The sequence below is a fragment of the Oryzias latipes genome, chromosome 1, assembly GCF_053564925.1.
Source record: "Oryzias latipes strain Hd-rR chromosome 1, Olatipes_Hd-rR_3.1".
Lineage (NCBI taxonomy): Eukaryota > Metazoa > Chordata > Actinopteri > Beloniformes > Adrianichthyidae > Oryzias > Oryzias latipes.
The window spans coordinates 5,075,815-5,094,606 of NC_136237.1; the positions used below are offsets into that span (position 1 = coordinate 5,075,815).

The 18,792-nt window shown below is 40.8% G+C and overlaps 1 long non-coding RNA gene across 2 annotated transcripts; it reads left to right on the forward strand.

The window, feature by feature from the left end:
- Positions 1-12,392: 12,392 nt before the first annotated feature.
- Positions 12,393-17,607, forward strand: LOC111948330 (uncharacterized). 2 transcript variants are annotated; one of them, XR_013657090.1, is made up of 2 exons: positions 12,393-13,549; positions 14,193-17,607. It is a non-coding gene; the product is annotated as an uncharacterized LOC111948330 (long non-coding RNA). The 2 variants fall into 2 exon arrangements; XR_002874295.2 differs by having other exon boundaries at positions 12,393-13,297.
- The last annotated feature ends 1,185 nt before the right edge of the window (positions 17,608-18,792 follow it).

Below are 18,792 nucleotides of genomic sequence, written 5' to 3' on the forward strand. Positions count from 1 at the left end.
AGTTCTTAAACATCACTGCTCTAGAGGAGATGTGCAGAAAGGAATGGGCCAAAATACAAGAAACAGTTTGTGAAAACTTTGTGAAGACTTCAAGGAAACGTATGACTGCTGTCATTTCTAACAAAGGGCATATAACAAAGTATTGAGTTGAGCTTTTGTTATTGATCAAATACTTATTATCCACCATAATTTACAAATAAATTATTTAAAGATCAGATAATGTGATTTTCTAGATTTAATTTTTTTCTCATTTTGTCTTTCATAGTTAAGTTATACCTATGATAAAAATTACAGGCCTCTCTCATCATTTTAAGTGGGAAAACTTGCACAATTGGTGGCTTACTAAATATGTTTTGCCCTACGGTATATGAAAGATGTGGTGTCATATAATTCTGGACGGGTACAAACCACAATTATTATATTTTCCAACATGATCACTTTTCATGTATTAAAAAGATGCTACCTATACGTCACTACCAAATCTGAGTCCCTGATTGGTCAACTGGTTTAATTTTCAGGGTGCAATAAATGGCCGTGTGTTTTGTACGTAAAGCCTGAAAATGGAGCTAAAGTCTTGCGAAGCGATGCGTACAGGCCAGAGTTTTGAATCTGGAAGCCAGCAATTCATATGTTGTTGCACAACTGTAAAAACCAAAAAGGGTAAACTGGTGAGATCCCTCAAAATATGCAGTGTGCAGGACATGAGGTAAAAATACATGACATATGACTTTTCACAACAACAATAAGACATCATTGCTGTACTGTACATGTGCTTTTATTTAACTGCATAATGCTAGGCGCAGACAAAGGGGTGCGCCGTTTTCATCGTATTGATTGAATTGAACTTAAGGGGAGAGGTGCAATGAGCAAGGCTGACAGGAGGGCAAACTACCAGAAAAAATAGAAGCTAGTGATAAACTCTGAAACCCAGAACAGGCACACTCATGTGAGAGATGAATAATCTTTTTTGTGAATCTCTTTGATAACCAGTGCCTGATCATGGAACATGAATGTATTGGTGGTTCTCTCACTATTTAAAATAATATCTAAAGCAAATTGTGTGGTTACTTTGAAATCAAATATGAATGCTATTTGAAGGATATGTGCTGTTCAAACCATACTTTTCTCCATGTACACACGGTGCATAAAAATAACTTAAGCAGAACATGAGGTTGATCCTGTCAGAAACATTTCAACATACCAATTACAACATAAAACGAGACAGAAGGAGCATCATGTGCCACTGCATCTTCACAGAGATGTCGTACTGTCCTGTTTTACCTTTTCAAGCAAGTCAGGTACAAAACAAAATATTCAACTGTTGAGTGGGATGATCCACGCTGCAGAGCATCTCAGAGGTCGTATGGAAAGGGAAGTTTTAACTATATCAGACCTCTCCACTATGTTTTAAAGGGCCTATATCAAGCTTTTCGTAAGCCTTTCAGACTAAACTATATCCATATATACAATGTATTACCTTCGGCACGCTAAAGAACAAATTATTTATGAAATATGAGTTATGTTCATGAACTCTTTTCTTATTCAGAAGTAACACGACTCGATCTCTAAGGCACCGCCTTTTGTTCCTTGTGGGTACCCCCCATTTCATGACGTCAACCTAGAGTCGGCCTCGGCAGCGTGTCTGCGTATCTCCTACGAGGGGTTATGCATACCATTTATCTGCCTTTGGTAGCCCCGGCGTTTCTTCCATCATAGACAGAACGGTGATGGCTACTGGTTTCATTTTGCTGTGAAATTCTCTCACAAAATTTAGACAACACCATGAGATGAACATTTCAGGATTTATGGAAATGTTGAGAACAATGTACAATGTTCTGATAACAAATGTGTGTATTCTCTTTGAAGCTTCAATCTACGTATCAAAAATGCTCTTTGCTTCCATGCGGATCATTTTCCTGAAGACACACACACCATTGCGTCTTTCCTTAATAATCCATGTTAAACCATGTCTTGTAATTCGTCACACGCTTTCTTTGCACCACTACCAGGAAATCGTTTGCTCCTTTTTTTTGCAGCATCTTCTCAATATCATCCATCTTCTTGCACCACTCTGGGAAACGTTTAGGATCCACCCCAAAATGTTGTTCAGATTCCTCACCAGAATAGTCTTTGGCATGTGTCAACGCGCAAAGTTTAAGTTCTAAATGGAATGAGCTTATCTTGGCCATTGCTATGCTGGCTCATCGCACAAATACCACAGACTCCTAGCATTTGTATGATTGTGCATAACCTGGGGGGTATCTTAAAAGAGCCCGCCCACTAGAGACCAGCCACTGTTTGCTCCGCTGGGAGAAGTGGGTGTGTGTGTTAGCTTGGGGGCGGTGCTGGCAGTGCAGAATCTTTTGGGAAGAGGCTGTTCTCACTTATCTACGTCACATTGTGAGAACCCACTTGTTTTCATGGGTTGGAAGGGGCTGATGCTCAGAGTGTAGGTTAAAGGAATACACAGAAATGCGTGGATGGATCAACAAACCTCCTTGGGGTTGTTTATAGTGGAGAATGAACATTGTAATGAACTTAAAAGACGAAAAAAGTTGATTTTGCATGATATAGGCCCCTTAAACATCAAAACAACTCAGTATGGCTTTTTCATGTTTTATTTCTAGTTTGGTTGATAGGATGTAGATGACTTTGACACAGTAGGTCAGTTTTGTATGTCAGCTTGTTCATACTGGTCTTTGGAGAAAGTGGACATTGCGCTGGGTTTGTTACCAGCAGAGTATGGCTTTGATCCCAGTTATAATCTGCCTGTGTCAGGAATGGGATCTTGGATAAAAACCAATATGTGGTTCATGATGCTGTGTCCTTACAAAAACGATGGGAAGCAGTCGAAAGATGTCTTCTACTTCTGGTTTCTGACATAATATTTAATTTATTCAGCTGCCTGTCCAGGAGAAACTCTAGTAAAGTTGTAGAAGCGTATTGCTTATAATTAATATTCCCTCTGGATCTTTTGGTTTGTAGAGTTAAAAAGTTAATCTTGTATTTTCATGAGCCTTATTTACATTTCAGTGTCTAGTATACAGGGATGGACAAGGGCTTATACTGATAAGAAAGAGTCTTTTTGTCTTTCTTCTCATCGGATTTTTAATTTGATCACCCATTTTCTGTCAGTGTGTTCTGAGGGAAGTTATCTCCTTTATGCTGATGACCCAGGTTGGCTCATTTATCCTGTTCAGGAAGCAAGAGATTGATTGTGCCTGTGCCGTCGCTGTAATTATACTGTCATCACTTAATCAACCTTATTGGATTTCCTCAAGCGGCCACAGTCCCGCTAGCTGAAGCTGGGAGGAAGATTGACATTTTTGGATAGAAAGTGAATACCAAGGAATAAAGAGAAGCAAAACTGAGTGTGCCAAAAAAACAGAATGAGCACATTTAGGCTCGAGTAAAAGAAGAAGGAAGCAAGGAGATCAATATTAAAACATGTTGACTAAGTTATGATGTGAGTCTCACTGTGATGTCGAGCGTGGGTGTGAGGACCATTAAGTGGACCAGACAGGGTCAAAGAGAGCTTTGGCAGGTGGGAGGGTGGGAGTGGAGAATCCATGTGATTGTTTCCAGACCACTGCCATCTGAGAGAAAGTAACAAATGGTTTGGGTGTCACTGTAAGTAAAAGTTAAATAATTCATTTGTCTCTGGTGCGGGGTGCAAAGGGCTCCTTTGAGAAGCAGGGCACAGATGGTCATCTGAGAGAAAGTAAGACACTCCCATACCTTACTACATGCAGGCATCCACACATACACTCTCAGAAGAGAGGCTGGCTCATCACCTGGGTGTACACCATATGCTACAGTGCCTGACAACCTGCTCTCTCGACTCATGCTGAGAAATGCACACAAACACACACAAACAAGCTTTTGCACAAATGTAAATCGATCCATTTTTACTGAGTCGATAAAAAGGACTTGTTTTGCATAGTAATAAGCAAGATTAAAAAAATTAAAAAAAACTTGGAATTTGTTATCAAAGGTAGTAAACAAACAAGTAAAGCCAAAGTAAAAAAAAAAAAAAAGGAAAAACTTCCACAAATTATCTACTTGCATACTGGGTTCAGGAGAGTAAACTGTATTTTTAATCAAGCTGTGTGAAGTAACCTGTCGTATAATGCTTCTTGTTTTAGAATTTTTATTCTGATAAAGCCCAATACAAGCTATATAATCTGCCCATAGCATTAAACGATGCTGGAGGCTCCAGCCACCTAAGCTGAGCATCCCACCATTTTGAAAGGACACATTCCTTTTCCCCAGCCACTAAAGCAGCAGCCTAGCTTTCATGCAATTACTGTACTGACTTCACTGTTATTAGTTCTCCTTCTGTGCCCGGCTTCATTTTTTTCCTCTCCCTGTGAAGTTGATTACTTCAAGGTATTAAAGATGTAATGTAAGTTGTGCAGCTCACAGGCACTTTGCTGATCTTTGGTTTCATGTGATATCTGAGGGGATTTACACATTTCCATTATCAGGAAGGAGAGCATAGAATTTAATTCTGGACATTCAACCAAAGTTCTCTGAGATGTAATCTTGTCACCGTTTACACTGTGAAGTACAAGGATGCTGACAAAGCCTAAAAGCAGAAGTGATTAATAAAAGTGGCTAAACGAGGGTAATAAGACATCAGTGGTTGACAGGAAAATATTTAATTAAGCAGGAATAAGAGTAGAAGGGCAAGTGAATGCATGAGTCAACTAGCCTGGGCCACATACTAATAGAACAGACTCCACATGACAGGCACCATTACCCTGTGCATCCCAGCAGCAAAAGAGAGGGCAGAGGACCTGAAGAGAGGCATGGAGGGAAGGAAAAACGTGGTGCATGAAGAACCAAGGGGGGAGATTGACAAAGGAAACTCTGCTGGGCTGTTGCTGATTTACCACAAATATAAACTGACACAGTAAGATGAAAAATTCACATCACATTTTTTATTTATCGATATAGACATAAAGAAAAATAAAAATATGATGGACATTAGACACCATGTAACCTGATCACAGGTAATTAGTTCTATGATGTTGCGGTTTGTTATTGTACAGGGTGGGAAAGGCTTTGGGAGTCTGTCTATGGAGCAGTTCGTGGAGAGCAGCCTGCTGCCGAAGAAGCTCTTCTGTGCTGCAATGGTGGTGTGCAGTAAATGACAGACATCATCCGAGGTGGCGAGCAGTTTTCCTAGTGCTATTCTTTCTGCAACCACCACAACTGACTCAAGCTCCAGTCTCACTGCAGAGCTGACACGCTCGATCAGTCTGTCAGCGTCCCTCCTCTTGATGTTTCTTCCCCAGCACATAAGAGAGACCATTGGCAACGACAGACTTCTAAACAGCTGCTGCAGTTTCCTGCATAGTTTGAAGGCTGCCAGCCACCTCAGGAAGTCCATGCTAGTCAGCTTCTATCACTATAAGTACATGTGGTTCACAGACCAGTCCAGTTTGTCTTCAAGCTGCAGACCAAGGTTGTAAGAGGACACAACCTTCACCTTCTCTATGAGCAAAAGCTGTCTTGGTTATTTCTTCCAGTATCATCACGTTGGCCCTTGTAATCAAAAGATCTGATGTGCAGTGCCATCCTTCAATTTGCCAAAGTGTGGTCTGTTGGTGAGTTTCTTGTCCTGGTTAATTAGCCCAGTGGAGAGTGGGACTGGGAGAACCACCTTCATCTGGTGAGCTTTGTGTGGAAGCCAAATCTCGGTCAACCTTAAAGCCACTCTGGGGTGAGGAGACCCTCTCAGCCTTGTGCTTGCAGTCTGATGGTCGAGAAACAGACAACTTTTTTCTTTTTTAATCCAAAGTAATATTTTTAACAGTTTAACTGAATTGTGTTCTTTAGATTTCAATATTTCTCTCAAACAGCTCTGAGGCATTACTTTTCTCATCCTCAAACTTTCCCTAACAGACACAATCTTTCACTTGCATTCTTGAATTTTGCCCATATATAGTTTATGTTCATGTTAATCTTGTAATAAATATAAAAACAGCAGTCTTTTAGTTTTATTTGCTCCCTACAAAAGATCATTTATAGCCTAAAGCGGTAAAATTCCTAGTGAAACTTGCTCTTTTTATGAATATAAAATTCATAAATCAAAAGACAAATTATTAAATGTACATTTCTTAAATGGAATAACATCTACTAAAGACAATTCCTGGCTTGAGTTCGACATCTTCCAAAGCTACACGCCACTTTCTCCCTTTTTCCACCATTTCCCCACAGGAAATGGTGCTCAGCTTGTCGTACCTCTGGCCGTGTGATGTAAACCTCCAGCAGCAATGTGGTCTTCATAAGGTGAGAGGTAAAGGCCAGAGGTCTAAAGTCATTCGGTTTTTCTATTGTGTCCTTTCTTGGGGAGATGAACTAGTATCTTCAGGTGCAGGCTCAGGTTCTCTGAGCTTGGCAGTGCAGACCTTAGGCAGCCTGGTTTATTCCTTGGACCCGCTGCTTTCTTAACATGGAGTCTCTTAAGTTCTCTGCTAACTTGTTTAGCAGAGTTCAAGTCAACAGAAGAAGAGTGAGCTCTAGAAAGGAGAGTTGTGCCTGTAGGTGCTGGGGTGGGGGGTCAGGGGACATATGATGGCTCTGTGAGGTGAACAGCGATTTAACATGGATGGATTTATCTACTGCTATGTATTTATTGTGTTTATAATTTACTTTATCCTTCAGCACTACTCGTTTTTAAACACATAAGTGTTTTTAAAAAATACCAAGGCTATGTTCAGATAAAAAAATTACTGATAGATAGAGTTTGTTCAAATATGTCACTATACATAATGAGAAACTTAGCACAGCGTCCTGCGGCACTTCAAACGCAACAGCACTCTTAATACCTTCTCTACTCTTGAGATAAATAATCCTAAACACAAACTGAACAGCACACAGACAGTTATTTAGTGCAGATTTAGCAGAGCCCTTCAAAAGGGAAATGAACAACCACATCAAGAGTGCATGACACGCTGCAGAAAAACCTGCTCTTTATGCAAGGACTCAGCTGAGTGTCAAAGATAAGATTCCATAATGGCTAATAATGTGGCTCTTTTAGGACTTTGAAGATAGATTGCTTAAAAAAAGAGTGAAAAAATGTTTTATCTGATCATGTCCACCTGTGTGGAAGTATCATGACTTGAAAACTTGTCTTGTGGTTTTAATATTTTCTAGTTTTGGTGACGCTAGAATTGATATAATATTTTCTCTGACAGGAATATCATTTGAAAATACAAATACAAAACATATATTTATGTTTTCAATAGTGATCTTTATTGTCGTATTCTATCCAGGCATTGTAGTTGTTTTAATTGATATTTCAGTCAGACAACTCTTGCAGAAGAACATTTATTTCACAACATCTTTAGGATGACATTCACAATTTGATTCACAACTTCGTTTTGGCATAAGGCTCCGTTCAATTCCTTGAGACAATTATTTTTCCATACACTTTCGGGTAACAACCCCCGTAACGGAGCCCACAGGTGGAAGCCGGGGAGGAGGGAGGGGCAAAGAATGAGCGCTGAAGGTAAGAGAGAATGAACAATTGTACACCTGACTTAAATAGGACGCTAAGCAGGTGGGTTAATTAACAGACCCGCCCTAGGGGAGTAACCTGCAATTCTGCCGAGTATCTGACCGAAATGCGACGAGTCGCTATTTTCAAACCATTACAGGCACTTCAGGCAATAGAAGAGCCTCAGTGTAATCTCAGCCACAAGATTCTGTGCAAAAGGCTAAGGATGGGACCTTTGGACGTAGACCCCCCCAAAGAAATCGAATGCTTAAACGTCACAGGCAACACGTCTGCCAAACCTGGTGGCCTGCATGCTGAGGCACAAAAGAGGCTACAGCATGAAAACGACTGCCTAAAGTCGTTTTAGAAATTACAGTTGAAGGCCTGCACACACCAGAGGTAACACTCCATGTGTCATCCTTTCACACTCGCTACTGGACATTGTCAAACATTTTCTTTTTTTGTTTTCTCTCTGGGCTATTTTTTAAAATAAATTGAATTGTAGATGGGAATTTAGAGCTAACCTCTATAAAAATGTCAAATTGTTTAGTTTAATTACATGTTTTTTGGGAAAATATTACTAACTAACAGTGTAAGGACTCTACAAAAAATAAAAATAAAAATGTGAAAACTGTTTTAACTGGGAAGTTAACTTATTTTTTGCTCTTTATCTGATGACTGCAGACATCTTTGAGCCTGGTTACTTTAGAAAGAGGGACAGCCACTGCATCACATCAGATTCTTTATGTTGTTCCAAAAACTTAAAAAAATATATTTAAAAAAAGTTGCTGATCATCTCACTGAAAACAGTTTCTAGGGTGCAAAAAACATTCTGGCAAAACACTGCACACATGCAGGATGCAAGCCAATAGCTGCGGTTCCATGTGCAAAATATCTTTGATATCTTTGATCGGGTCAAAGATTGGATTAGGATTGAACTGCGTACGTGGGCCCACAAAAACTTTATCCGATTACAACAATTGTTTGTAAACGCCACGCTACCGATCTGATTAAATCATTTTTACATGTGCAGAACTTTCTAAAATACCGGAAGCGGTTGTAGAAAAAGAAATAGCGAGCTCTGTTGTAAACAAACAAAGCAGCGGCATAGAGCGACGTGATCTTCTAAATGTGCTTTTATTATTGTTATGATTATTATTAAGAGCCTGTTCGCTCTTAATTTTATCAATCCATGCGGCCACTGCTCTATTCTTGGCTGTATGAACCTGAAAGAAGGATTAGGATTAGGTTAGTACATGCCAACAACATTTAGCTTTGGATGCACTTAAAATCCATGCAGTCAATGCCGCAATGGCTGCACGGAAATCTAGGAATGACATCAGAATTGATTTTGTCTGGACACAATTGGTTACACTAATCTATGTAATTATTAGCGCGGTTTCTCAGAACTGTACGGAATATCATTTCTGCATTCAAAAGCCCCCTCGCTAGCACAGAGCATCCGGCAGGTCCTGTTTACATGCACCACGATCGGATCAACAATCAACATAACCCACCCATCTCGATCGGAAGGAGATTTAGATCTGAATGAGTCTGATCGGGTCAGAGTATTCCGAAAGGTGTGTTTACATGAAGCACTTTTACTCTGATCAGTTATTCCGATTACTTTACTTTTGTCCTTGTAACCGCAGCTAAAGATGCGCTAGCCAAAATACCAAAGAAAGCTAATGCTGGTAATTCACATCTAAAAATAAGGAAATTATGTAGGTACTGTATTTTGTAAAGTTGATGCATTGCAGCTCATAATCAAACACATAAAATTGCTGCTCCTCAAAAATGAATAGCAAGTATTTAATCATCGGTGTCAATGGATTGAAAGGGTAAATTAAAGGACCCAATTTATTTGTCTTTTTGCCAGTCATTCCAGTCATTTCCAGTATTCCAGTCATTTTACTTTGGTCTAAAACATTGCCAGTTCGACTTCTTACTTTGCCTTCCATGCTTGAGTTATTATGGAAGAAATCCAGCAAACGACTTCCCACTTTAAAGGTAAACAAACTAAACAGGAAAAGCTTTAAAAGTCTTTCTCATGAACTTGTATATCAAAATGTAAAGTTAAAGAAAGGTTGCCAGAAAGTGAGGTGACGGTGGCTCAAGAGCTACAGCGCTGTCAATTAAAAAGTAATTGCTCCAGTTCCTTGCCATGTCAGTTTCTTTTCTTCTCTGACTTCTCTTTCATGGACTTCAGACATGAAAGATTTGGCAAAACTACATTTATATAAAGAAATTACATTTATTGTAATACTCTTTTTCTAAAACCAGTTGTTTTAAAATGTAATGACTGGGAAGTCAGCCCCAACCTTGCTTATTCTTGAAAAAAAGCTTGGACCCTAATGTAAAGATGTATGGACAGATGCCTAGCAGCCAGAGTGCAGATGGTGTAGTACAACAAAGAGCAGCTTCACCTTGATTGGTCCTCTCAGATGACTGCTCTCTAAAGATTTTTAAGTCGATTTACATCAAATTTACTGAACCACTTATTTGTCCTCTACACTTTTATTTTCGATTCCTTCCCCTTAACACGTTCTATTATTTAATGTGGAATTTCCCAAGAAAGGGGATCTGTGAGCGAAGAGCATGCGACTTTACTCCACAAGCACCTTTTTTTGAATCAGACAATGTGAATGAAGCCATGACTTTTTTTCCTTGGCTCTTGATTGTTCTTTTTTTCCCACCGTCAGTTTTATGCGACATGAATCGTCATGAAAATTCACCTGCTCTCATATTTCTTTCACCTCTTTTAAACCTTTGACATTTCTTGCACTAGCAGACAGGATCTCCATGGTGACAAAGAAAAATTATAGGTACTGGGATGGTAGAGGGATGGCAAAGGGGGGAAAGAGGTGTCAAAGTCATGCAATCAGCAGTGACAGCCAATCACTAGAGAGTTTTTAAAAAGAAATCAGGCTCTATACGTGAAGGAGACATTAAGGAAGAGTGACAGATGACTTAGGTAACATAAGGAGGATTAGAAAAAATGCAAAGAGGATATGATCACAGAGGAATGAGAAGAATAGCCAGATGAGCATGAAAGAGAAGGTAACAAAGCTAGTCAGTAGGATGTGTTTGAATACACCTTCAGATGAATCTCATAGAGGCTGGGACACACACAAGAGAATGGGTTGGTGGTTGGCAGAAGAGTGAGAGCAAGGTGAGTGTACAAGATTGATTGGTAATTTGGTGAAGCAATAAAGAGTGAGAGAGAGTTGTAAAGAAGATGGAATATAAACTCCCAGATGCCAGGTATTTTTTCTACCAGGAGGTGAGACGACAGAACTCTAATGATATTCCTTAGGGGTGGGTGGCACTAATCTTATCAAACATATATACCCACAACCCCTCCCACACACACAAGATTGTGGCAGAGTTAAAGCAAATCTTTGCAGTCCTGCTTTGGCTAAATGCAGAATTTTACATTTTTAAAACTGTATTATAAAATGGAAAGGGTTTAGAGTGTATATATATATATATATATATATATATATATATATATATATATATATATAAGGGTATATTTTTTATCAGAGAAAATTATAAAAAAAAAGAAAAAGAAAAAATCTTTCATCCTTATGGTGCCTCTGTCAGTCTCCTCCCCATCTCCTCTCCGCTTGGTTTCTGATTCATCACAGCTGCGACCACTTACCCCGTCTCACCGCTTGCCTTCTTAAGGAGCTCCTGGATCAGTATTCATCGCCAGTCCGTTGCCCCTGATGGTGCATATTTGGTCTTCAAGTCTCGTTCTAGTTTACTATCTTGTTTTAAGCCTGCGCTTAATACTTTGTACTCACCTGTCTCCAGGAATCCATAGCCAGGAGTGGTCGCCTGAATCAGCTTCTGTCCGGAAAACACATCCTGTCTGCTCCACCCAGTCACACCACGAGCCTCTGCCGTTCCGCCTACCTCACGGACCTCCATCAGCGCTGCCGTCTCCAAATCCTGCAGACGAATCCACTAGTGACGCCACAGGACTCTGTCTCTCGCATTGTGGATCTCACGGAACCTGCCTACTCTCTAACTTACCTGATTATTAAATCCACTTACTCTCCATGCCAGTTCTCAGCTGTGTCTTTTTCCAGGTTTCAGCGGCTGGGTCTTTGTTGTTCTGTAGCCATGACACGCGTGTGGTTTCTCATCTAAGCTTGGGTCCTCTACCAGAGGCCTGGGAGTATGAGGGTCCTGCAGTATCTTAGCTGTTCCTAGCACTGCACTTTTCTGGACTGAGATGTCTGAGGTCTTTACAGGTGTCTGCTGGAATTTTTTATTATATATATATATATATATATATATATATATATATATATATATATATATATATATATATATATATATATATATATATAAAGTGTGTGTGTGTGTTTTGACAATTCTGATTTTCTTAACAAAATCTCAAAAAGTTGGCCTCCTGTTCTTCTAATTTTTTCATTTACAAGAAGAAGTACACAACAAATGGGTCCAAGTATGGGAAGATTTTGGGAAAGAGACTATTTCCATCAGAGAATGCATTAGGGATGAAACATGGCTGGATTTTCCAGTAACAAAAATGTCATTGCAAACAAAAATAAATCATAGAAAAGTTTTAGGTTCCATTATTATTCACCCAATACTTATAACTTCACTAATATATAAATACATTTTTTTTAAAAAACTCTATAATGTGGTTTCTTGGATTTTTGTTTACATTCTTCTTCTTACAGTCAAAGTGTACCCAGGAGGAACTATACAGACCTTTTACATCTTTTCAAGTTAATCAAATTGCAGAATTGGCGGACAATTTTTTTTGTCTCAATGAACGTTCTTTGTATCAACAGATCATTTGTAACACCTGCAAATGATGTTGAAACAGGCAACAAATTCTTCCCTCTTTCTCCGTATGAAATCATGTGGAGTGGCGGGTCTTAAACTTAGCTCCAGCAATGCTGCAAAAAAACTTTTAAAAACTGAAGCAATTTAAGTGCTAAGTCAGAAAACAATTACAAAACCAAGGTTGTTAATGTAAAAGAGACTAATTTTTTGGTAGCCTTACACCAAGCGTGATATGCAGCAAGATGCTACACTTTTTTTGTTTTTTTCTATTTTAGAAAGTTTGATGTAGAAATAACAAACACATATAGATACATGATGCTGTCAGGAAAAAAAATAAAAAGCTCATAAGGAAGTATAATTTAGGAAACTGCACCTTTCTTGCAAAATACAGTCAAAATCAATGCAAAAAAAAAGAAAATTATGCACACCAATCCAACCGACAAGTGGGCCACGTGAGGAGGTAAGTTCAGCAGTACACATGTGTATGCTATGTGAAACAGGCCTTAGTCTGCATTGATGGTTTTAATGAGCATTTCAGCACTTTCAGGCATGCCCATTTTTCTACTAATTGGTTGCAAAATGCCTCTAGTTGTCTCCTTATAGTTTCACTGTGCAACTTGCAGGTTTCCTGATAGGGAAGAGTAATTCTGATTACCCACTAAATGACACAAGTAGACAAAAAAACAAAAAGCTTAAGTAGAGCTTTCTGGGGAGACATGGATGCTGAAGGCCAAGGTGTTTCCTTGGATGCAGCTGCGGGGGGGGGGACATCCGTCTCCCCGCGTCTGCCCCTGTGTTTCGGCTTCCGGCTCGTTGCGCGTCTTCGGATCCGCGGCTCTCGTGTCGCGTGCCTGCGTGTCGCGTTGCGTGTCTACGGAGCAGTGTCCTGCCTCAGTCGGGTTGTCTGTGGCGATCGATCGGGAGATGTCTCGGCGTTTTTGGGTGCCGTAGTCGCCGGAATGCTTGGTGAGCGGCGTGCGTTGGCTTCGGCTTCTGTGCTGTGTTTTCTTCCGGGTTTTCCTGCTGTCGCTGTCGTCTGTGACGTCACGCTCCTAAGGACCCTGGGACTTGCAGTTCTCTATAAGGCACAGTGCGTTTTCAGACTCTGGTCCGGTTTCTGCTGTCTGGGCCATTATTCAGTGGCGGCTATTTGTTTTGCTTTCTTTGAAGCTGTGTACAATTGCTAGTTGACCTGTATTTGGATGGGTTGGTTTATTGGTAGGTCTCTTTAGTGTGAGGGGGAGAGGAGGTAAAGTAGCGAATGTTCCCCTGGCTTTCGGCGGAACTAAATTCTGCCCCGTTGTGTGTGCGTCTGTCAGTTTGCGCATGGCCTGTCCACTCACGCACACTGGTGTTTTGTTTTGTTTTTTGTGTTTTTTGGCGTTCTGGTTGTGTGTTCTTTGGTTGTTTGGGGATTTGTCGTGGGGGGGTTAATGATGGGCTTTTCCCAGGGGCCGTTTCTGTTTTGGATCGGCACTAAGGTGACACCCGGACGTTCATGTCGACGCGATTGTGTGGGAACTGTCGCGCCTCGGTTCCTCCGCTTTGATTTTGGCATCGGCGGCTTTTTTCCTCGTGTTCCTTCTGATTTTCGTTTTCGCTCGGCTGACTATGCCATCTCTATAAGTTGTTCTGTCAGACACTCGTTTTGGATTTCGGTTCCGCTTTATTCAAGGAAGACGGATGGGTCTCCGCCATCCGGATCATTTGTTTCTGCTCGGATCTTGGTTTTGATGCGCGCCTCTCTGTCCCTATGTAATCTTCGTGTTGTGCTGCCCGTCGTTCATCCTGTCTTTGGAGTATCCGGACATCCTTGGTTACTTCATTTCAGTGGTCTGTGCTTTGTTTCCACCTATTCCAGCACCTCTATTATCGGATGCAAGAATCAAATCCGGCCGAGCCGCACTCCGTTGCTACGTGCGATGTTGACCTTCCTCATCTACAATCTCCTTGGTTCTCGGTTATACTTCCCAGTGCCTGCTCCTCCGTGACCTTCCGCAGGTGCGTCCCTTTGGAACTTTTGAAAGTTACTTCTCTTACCACTGGTGTACATAAAATTTGGTGTTAAGTTTTTGTGCAGGTTCTGTATTTCACTGTCACTTCTCTGTTGGAATTTTTGATTATGGTGGTTTCCATTGTGCGATGACTCCACAATGGGACTTTTTCTTAACTTCTACCGAATTTCGCTTCTCAGTATTGTTCTTTTAAAAGCAGTGTTATTCCATTTTGTCTCAAGCATTTTAAAACTGATCAGTTTCTGGGTTATTTGTATGTTCTTTGCCAAGACTAATACTGGTTTTGTCTTTATCTATGCATCGCATCCTGAGCCTGCGAACGCCTACTCCCCGGTCAGCTGCTCCATTTCTGCCGATTGTCACCCCTGCATTCCCTGGTCTGGTGCTGCAACGATGACTGCTCAACGCACCTATTGCTGCACTGAAAGTGAAGAGGTGGTGGACCTCCTCTGCGTTCCAAGGACATTTCTGGCTTGAATCAATCTATGTCAGCGGCGGAATGAGTGTGAAATTCTTGGATTATAAATGTTGAAAGAAAATTATTTGTCAGGTGGAAGCCTAAAAAATTAAGGATGTTCTGGGTTTGTATTGGTATGCGATGGAGCTACAAAATTGGTTCGTAAGTTCATTTATATGTTAGTGTAATGGAACTCGACTTCATGGAGGTTTGAGGGCGTTTAATTGGTATGCCAAATGGGAGAACTTTGTGGCCGTTAGGCTCGTTGTGGAATTGTCGTTGGGAGTTCGTAATAATGGAAGTTACTAAGCCTGCGTGAGTAGCATGCCTAATGGATGTTGTGGCGTCGAGCCCGTCATAGTGTGATGGCAGCTTAGATTAATGGATGTTACTGAGCTTGTGTGAATATTATGCCAGATGAAATGTTTATGGCCGTTAACCCCGTCATAGTATGAGATGGAAGCTTCGTATATGGGGTTATTTCAGCATGGCATAGAATGTCATGTATTGGATGTAAGTTTGTGTCATCCTAGGGTCGTTCATGGCGGCTAAAATTGTAGTTCCGCACAGCGTTTTGCGGACGTGGGCTTTACGTTCTAAAATCAGGTATGAGTACTTCTTCTGTCGGCTCCCATTTCATTTCTTTCCCTTTCTCTTTTAGGTAGTATGCTCCCCTGGTGAACGGGAGCGGCCCAACGGTCAATGGTGCCGGGGTAAACACATAGCAGATACACTAGATAGCATGTTCCCTTCGTAGAGTGGTTCTCGTATGGGAGCGGCCCAAACGGTCAATGGTGCCGGGTAAACACATAGCAGATACACTAGATAGCATGTTCCCTTCGTAGAGTGGTTCTCGTATGGGAGCGGCCCAAACGGTCAATGGTGCCGGGTAAACACATAGCAGATACACTAGATAGCATGTTCCCTTCGTAGAGTGGTTCTCGTATGGGAGCGGCCCAAACGGTCAATGGTGCCGGGTAAACACATAGCAGATACACTAGATAGCATGTTCCCTTCGTGGAGTGGTTCTCGAAGGGATCGGCCCAAACGGTCAATGGTGCCGGGTAAACACATAGCAGATACACTAGATAGCATGTTCCCTTCGTAGAGTGGTTCTCGAAGGGAGCGGCCAAACGGTCAATGGTGCCGGGTAAACACATAGCAGATACACTAGATAGAATGTTCCCTTCGTAGAGTGGTTCTCGAAGGGATCGGCCAAACGGTCAATGGTGCCGGGTAAACACATAGCAGTCATACTGGAAAATGAAATGAAATGAAGTGAAAATGGAATGCCGCCGAAAACACCACTCATCTTATTTACACACTGATTATACATTCACATTTTCTTCTTCTGGATGATCTTGGGTTGGGGGTTTGTTACCCTAAAGCGTAAGGAAAATAATTATCTTAAGAGAAGTCCTTCCTCAAGTGGAAGCCGCGAATGATGAGTTTAAAATGCATGGTGTTTAAATTGAATCAGGTTGTGTAATCTCGTTTGCTCCCCTCCAGTCTTCTCTCTCTCTCTTCAGATAGTATGCTCCCCTGGTGAACGGGAGCGGCCCAACGGTCAATGGTGCCGGGGTAAACACATAGCAGATACACTAGATAGCATGTTCCCTTCGTAGAGTGGTTCTCGAAGGGAGCGGCCAAACGGTCAATGGTGCCGGGTAAACACATAGCAGATACACTAGATAGCATGTTCCCTTCGTACAGTGGTTCTCGAAGGGAGCGGCCAAACGGTCAATGGTGCCGGGTAAACACATAGCAGATACACTAGATAGCATGTTCCCTTCGTAGAGTGGTTCTCGAAGGGAGCGGCCAAACGGTCTATGGTGCCGGGTAAACACATAGCAGATACACTAGATAGCATGTTCCCTTCGTAGAGTGGTTCTCGAAGGGAGCGGCCAAACGGTCAATGGTGCCGGGTAAACACATAGCAGATACACTAGATAGCATGTTCCCTTCGTAGAGTGGTTCTCGTATGGGAGCGGCCCAAACGGTCAATGGTGCCGGGTAAACACATAGCAGATACACTAGATAGCATGTTCCCTTCGTAGAGTGGTTCTCGAAGGGAGCGGCCAAACGGTCAATGGTGCCGGGTAAACACATAGCAGATACACTAGATAGAATGTTCCCTTCGTAGAGTGGTTCTCGAAGGGATCGGCCAAACGGTCAATGGTGCCGGGTAAACGCATAGCAGTCATACTGGAAAATGAAATGAAATGAAGTGAAAATGGAATGATGCCGAAAACACACCTCATCTTATTTACACACTGATTATACATTCACATTTACATTTTCTTCTTCTGGATGATCTCGGTGTTGGGGGTTGTTACCCGAAAGTGTATGGAAAAAATAAGTGTCTCAAGGAATTGAACGGAGCCTTATGCCAAAACGAAGTTGTGAATCAAATTGTGAATGTCAACCTAAAGATGTTGTGAAATAAATATTCTTCTGCAAGAGTTGTCTGACTGAAATAGCGACTCGTCGCATTTCGGGCAGACACTCGGCAGAATTGCAGGTTACTCCCCTAGGGCGGGTCAGTTAATTAACCCACCTGCTTAGCGTCCTATTTAAGTCAGGTGTGCAATTGTTCATTCTGTCTTACCTTCAGCGCTCATTCTTTGCCCCTCCCTCCTCCCCGGCTTCCACCTGTGGGCTCCGTTACGGGGGTTGTTACCCGAAAGTGTATGGAAAAAATAAGTGTCTCAAGGAATTGAACGGAGCCTTATGCCAAAACGAAGTTGTGAATCAAATTGTGAATGTCAACCTAAAGATGTTGTGAAATAAATATTCTTCTGCAAGAGTTGTCTGACTGAAATTATGTTTCACAGGGAGATTTTTTTTAACTAACTTAATTTCATGAAAGTAAAAATACAAGAACAGTTTCCACTTTTGTTCATGACAGTAAGTTAAAGTAGAACTCTTATAGTGTTTTAATATTTGTAACATTTTTTCCCTTTTTTTTTTTTAAGTTGTTCTTAATCTTTGAGGAAAACATCAGTGGTTGATAGCAAAGCGCAATAAGAGTCCATTATTTCGTGTTTCAGTCTGACTGCAAAAATGGTAATCTCATTAAAAATGAGTCAACAATGGACTTTCATGAATCAAGAAGTAACAAATAATGGATGATTTATTACTGGTAATTAATCACTGATTTATATTTTGGGTGTTTTTTCCATGGGTCTGGTGGTCTTGGGATGACGTTTGGGCTGGAAAATCATGAATCTATCTGACAACACTGGCAGAGTTTAAATGATGATTCAAAGCAGTTTTTAAAAATGAGGCAGATTGATCCGAAGGGCTTTGAGAAGAGGAAAACACAAAGAGAAAGCAAGCCGTTTGTTGCAAACAAAAATGCTGGAAGACAAATAAAATAGGCAGAACAAGAACAGAATAAAAACAAATCTAAATTAAGGTAAAAAAAACAGTAAAGAATGTAGTAGATAAAAAAGGCAAGGAAAAAAATAAGGAGGGGAATAAAATTGTAACTGAAAATATTTCCTTTTTTCTTGATGTATTTCTTCCTACTAGGTAGAGAAGTATTAAAAAATAATTAATAATACTAATAAATTTAATATGTTTCCAAGTAAATAATGTGTAGTATAGAAAATAAATATATTTCATATTAAAATGTGATTTCAGTTTAGAAATTCTTATCATAATATTTGGATTCTTGATGTTGTCTAAAAGTGGAGCAGTAAGGAAGTTAGTCAACGTTTTACCATGCAGGTAATTTTTTTTCTTTTTTACCATTAATTAACACAACCGCTGCAGAGGGCCCAATATTATTGTTCCACCACTAGATCTGTGATGCCACACAAGTTGGCTTACCATTTTGTTGGCTTGAGCCCCTTGATTTCTTAACATGGAGTTTAACTTTTTTGTTGTTATTGTTCTTTATTTATAAGAATATCTGGATAGTTACAGATGGGTGTCAGTCTGTTGTGAGGTGTTTGACAGTTTGGGAAGATTTCCGCCAGGCTGTT